This window comes from Helianthus annuus, chromosome 16, assembly GCF_002127325.2.
Source record: "Helianthus annuus cultivar XRQ/B chromosome 16, HanXRQr2.0-SUNRISE, whole genome shotgun sequence".
In the NCBI taxonomy this organism is placed as follows: Eukaryota; Viridiplantae; Streptophyta; class Magnoliopsida; order Asterales; family Asteraceae; genus Helianthus; species Helianthus annuus.
Genome location: NC_035448.2, coordinates 201,521,012 through 201,526,177, shown reverse-complemented (window position 1 = coordinate 201,526,177; position 5,166 = coordinate 201,521,012). Strand labels below are relative to the sequence as shown.

At 39.0% G+C, this 5,166-nt stretch overlaps 1 long non-coding RNA gene across 1 annotated transcript; it reads left to right on the top strand.

Moving 5' to 3' along the window:
* The first annotated feature begins 872 nt into the window (after positions 1-872).
* On the top strand, positions 873-2,660 carry LOC110918219. The gene is made up of 3 exons (XR_002581153.2): positions 873-959; positions 1,472-1,538; positions 2,490-2,660. It is a non-coding gene; the product is annotated as an uncharacterized LOC110918219 (long non-coding RNA).
* Positions 2,661-5,166: the final 2,506 nt, after the last annotated feature.

The window sequence follows — 5,166 nt, the reverse complement described above, 5'->3', positions numbered from 1 at the left end:
ATGTCATCATCCTACTTACGTACATTGATCGTGTTATCATCAAAACTCATAGCTAACATACCCATAGTTTTAATATGTATTTTTTCCCTCGATTGTTTTAAAAACAAAACATTAAAATCATTGAAAGGAGGGATATGAACTCACAAGTTTGCGTTCCTTGTATGTAATACCGTAAGTGAGCGTCCATACGCGTGATTAACCTACATGTGTACTAACTTTATTAGACACTAGATTTTATCGGACCTCGTACAAGTTGTTCATCTTGAATTCTTATTATGTTTTCACTTGTCATTTTGGAACAACTTCGTATTTTAGAGTGTTGGTAGTTTGTTCGATTGTTATATGTATTTATATCATAAGAGTATACATATATTTTATATGTATTGAATCATGTGTGAACGGGCTTCGCCCTTCACGTGTCCTCGTGCTTCGCACGCGTGTCATTGGGCCGAACCCATGTCATTGGGCTTATCCCACGTTTATATGTCATTGGGCTTAACCCACGTTTCTATGTCATTGGGCTTAACCCACGTTCCTATGTCATTGGGCTTAACTCACGTTTCTATGTCATTGGTCTTAACTGTAACATCCCGAAATTTAAAAACTATATACTAGAATTATAAAATACATAATAAACAAGAATAAGCTAACTAGGATAAATAACCTAGTTAGTTAAAAATCTTGTAGTAACATTTGAATGAGTTAAAAGGGCCAAAAATATAAACTAGATAAGAGTGGAGGGACTAAAGTTGTTAAATATGAAACTCTAATTACTAAGTAGTAAGAAATCAAACCAAACACCTCAAAAATTGAGGTTCTGGTCGATCAACAACAGAGAGGGGCGACACCCACACCTCCAAACCCTAACATCAACAAAAACTCTAAATTGAAGGCTCAAATCACGTTGTAATCAAAATCTGAACATAGAATTGTGATCTCCTCGTCAAGAAGGTCATAAGGTATGTCAAATTAGGTTATTTTGATACAAATCAAATTCTTACATGAGATTGAAATCGAAGGTTGAGCTTGATTATGTGTTGTAAAACATGAAATTGGAAGTAATGTGAAGTCTAGGGACAAACCCTAGATGTTTCTTGTTAAAAATCTTGCATGTTAGTTGTAGAAATCAAAATCACTATAGTGGGTGATTAGTAAGTTGGTAGAACTTGATAAACACTAGGATTAAGACTCTTGTTCTAGTGAAAATTGAAATTTTGAGATAATCTCTGAAATTGTTGATGTTAAAATATGTGTATAATGTTTAATTGAAGTTAATTTGAGTGATAAATTCAAGTTATGAACTTGGTTTAGATCATGTAAAAATCTGACCCGCAAGGTGTTTGATAAAACGCCTAAATGAGGATTTAAAATGTTAAAGATTGTTAAAAACGCAGATTTACATATGTAATGAATGAATGCGTTAAAGCTTATGAAAAAGAGTTCTAATCTTTAATGAATTGGACTCTTTTAGGCAAGGAATCCGGGACGTCGAGTGGACACGCCGGAGGTGATACCCGCGGAAAAGGTGCGCTTTGAAGGTACGCGACTTTAGTCTCGTCAAATTAAGTTTATTTACTTTGGTTTGAAATGTAATTGATGTTGTAGAGTAAAGGATGCGTTTGATGTGTCGCTAAGTGCCGAAGTGCACTCGACTATCAAACGGGTCAAAACAAGAACTCAGTATTTAGTTGGGTTAGTCATTGAAGTGATGGTTTTCACTAAATGGCAAAACGGGTCAAAATGATGTTTTAAAATAGTCACGGAAGTAGCGACTTGAAAGTCTCATATCTAGATAAATGATAAATTGCACCATGCTAATGATTTGGTGATAGTGAATCTAAGTATAAGAACCCGGGATATGGGTCGAACAATGATGTTAAAGGAAAAAGGATTGTTGAAACGGAATGCTTGAATTCCGAACAATCAAGTAATAGTTTTAGAGGAAATGCAAAGCCAGGGAATTGGCATGAAAACACCAAGTATGTGAGCCCGGGTAGTTGGGTAAATATGTTGAAAAGGTTTTAAGAATGAAAAGAGATGCTATGCACTCATACTATTGGGTCGAATAACGGAAATAAGGAAATTTGGGAACCAAATTGTGGGTATCTCGGTTTCCGCAATGTAAAATTTACATGATTAAGTCCGAGGTTTTATTACGGACTCATAGCAAGAAGAATCGGTTAAATCGGATAAGCGAGTAAAAAGTTACGAACTTGTAAAGTTGAAAAATAGCAAAAGAGTAAATGTGCAGAGCCCACCGTAAATTACGGTTCCACCATAATTTACGGTGGAGCTCAAACTATTACGGTGAGAACCTCCTGAGTTACGGTAGAACCATAATCATTCCAGGTCCACCGTAACTTACGGTGACACCGTAATTTACGGTGGAACCCAGGAAAAACTTGTATTTTAGGGCCACTCGTGTTGTCAAACTTGTTTATACATTATATACTAAGTCGAAACTAACGGTTTTTAGTGTTTGACTCTAGGTACAAATAAATCTCTCTCGGATGATGATCAAGCACCTTGTCAAGAACCGAACACGCAAACTGAAGCTTCCGCATGAATATAATTTTGTCTAAACTTTAAACATGTCATAAATACTTTTGGTTGATGGTGTTTTGAATCCTTTAGCTAGTTGTTAGTTGATTAGTAGGGATGGCTCCTAAATGAATTTTGTACCATCCTAAACATGTTTGGGAAATTACACTAGTATGTATGGTTTAAAACAGTAAATCCTTTTGTAAACTCTGACTTTATAAAGTATCATGAAACATTTCGATATATTATGTTAAATTATTAAGGGTGTTACAAGTTGGTAATCAGAGCTTAAGGTTGTCAACAAAAGTGTTCGGTTCAAGCTTGATCGATCGTCCGGTAAGAATTAACTTATTATGTTAACAAATTATGTCTTATATATGAATGGGAAGGAAATTAAAGTGCATGGGAAAAGTGTGTTAACACACTTAAACCCGGGAGGTGCACTAAATTTAAACAGTTAAAGCAAGTTGAGAACTTGACTAAACCAAAATAAAAGAAGCAATGTTATAAACGAAATGTTTAACGTTTAAATGTAAACATTTCAGTTTCAAAGATGACGGATAAAGGAAATGACGAAGCGGTGCCAAGAGTCACCGAACAAATGAGAGAAGTGATTGCTGAAGAGGTAGGAAAAGCAATCGAGAACAGTTTGTCGGGTTTCATCGATAAAATCCAAACCACGGTGTTATCAGTGGTGGATGAAAGGATAAAGAAATTGGAGGATAATGCAAGTTCAAACAAGGAGAAATTGGTAGAGCGTAAGGGTTGCTCGTACAAAGAATTTATGGCATGCAAACCACCACTCTACAACGGAGAAGTGGATCCGATAGTGTGTCAAAGGTGGTTAAGTGATATAGAGGGGGTATTTGAGAGAACCCACTGTGACGCAAATGACTTCGTGGCGTATGGCACGGGTCAATTGAGAGGACAAGCAAAAGACTGGTGGGATAATAAGAAAAAGGAAATCGGTAGTGAAGAAGCGAAAGCGATGACATGGGATGAGTTTAAGGTACCCTTCCTTAAACATCACAGTCCCAAGGCGGTTATTAATCGAATCAAAGAGGAATTTATCCAGCTTAGGCAGAAGGGCGAGTCCATTGATAAAATCACGGGAACTTTTCTTGACAAATTAAGGTTCTGTGATGAATTGGTGACGACCGAAGAGCAGAAGGTGTATTATTATTATAATATGCTAAGCGCGGAGTATCGGGAGTTCATGACTCCCTCAAAATACGAAACCCTCACCGAAATCATCAACGCCGCTCGGGAAAGAGAGATAGAGTTGAAGAAACAAATAGAGAGGGGTGAAAGAAGGACGCAAGTGGTTAATCCAAGTCCCACGAAAAAGGCACGCGTGAGTGACTCGTCAAAGAAGCAAGAAGGAAAGAGTAGCACGCCAAGCTGTAAAGTGTGTGGGAAAGGGCACAAGGGTGAGTGCCGGTTTAAGGACAAGCCGTGTCCTATATGCGGGAAGACAGGGCACACGGCTGTATTGTGCCCGGGGAAAGTTTCGGTATGCTACAAATGCTATCAGCCGGGTCACAAGAAATCCGAGTGTCCGGAATTGTCCGGAAAGAAGGAAGACAAGGGTGCGCACACTGAAGCACCAAAAGCAAAAGCTAGATCTTTCCAGCTAACGGCAGTGGAGGCGAAAACGGAACCCGATGTGGTCTCAGGTATATTTGCCATAAATTCAATTCCTGCTCATGTGCTATTTGACACGGGTGCGAATAAGTCCTTTATTTCACATGGACTTATTCGACATCCTTCCTTTGTACTAACAAAATTACCTATGCCTTTAGAGGTAGAAATAGGTGACAACAAAAGTTTCCTTGTATGTGATATATGTCGAGATTGTAAGATAAGCATAGATGATGAGGAATACCCGATAGATTTAATTCCTATGTCCATGGGAGAGTTCCAAGTAGTGGTCGGAATGGATTGGCTATCCCGACATAATGCGAAAGTCATGTGTTTCCGCAAGGAGATAAAACTAAAATCTCCAAGTGGAAAATCGATTATCATACGTGGTGAGAAGGAAGGAAAACCGGTTATGTGCTCGATGATAAAAGCTTACAAGCTCATGAAGCACGGATGTAGAGCATTCATGATATACGCGAATGAACCAAACAAAGGATCGTTAAGGATTGAAGACGTGCCTGTAGTGCGCGAATACGCCGATGTGTTCCCGGAAGACCTACCAGGAGTACCACCGAAACGGGAAATAGAGTTCGGGATCGAATTGATTCCGGGCGCGAAACCCGTGGCCAAGGCACCGTATCGGCTCGCACCCTCCGAATTGCAAGAGTTAATGTCTCAAATTCAAGATCTTCTCGACAAAGGCTTTATTCGCCCGAGTGTGTCACCGTGGGGCGCGCCGGTGTTGTTCGTTAAGAAAAAGGATGGGAGTATGCGTATGTGCATCGATTACCGCGAGTTGAACAAACTCACGGTGAAAAATCGATATCCACTTCCAAGGATTGACGATTTATTCGATCAATTACAAGGTGCTAAATGGTTCTCCAAAATCGACCTTAGATCGGGGTACCACCAGTTGAGAGTCAAGGAGGAAGATATACCGAAGACGGCATTCCGTACACGATATGGACATTACGAATTCCTGGT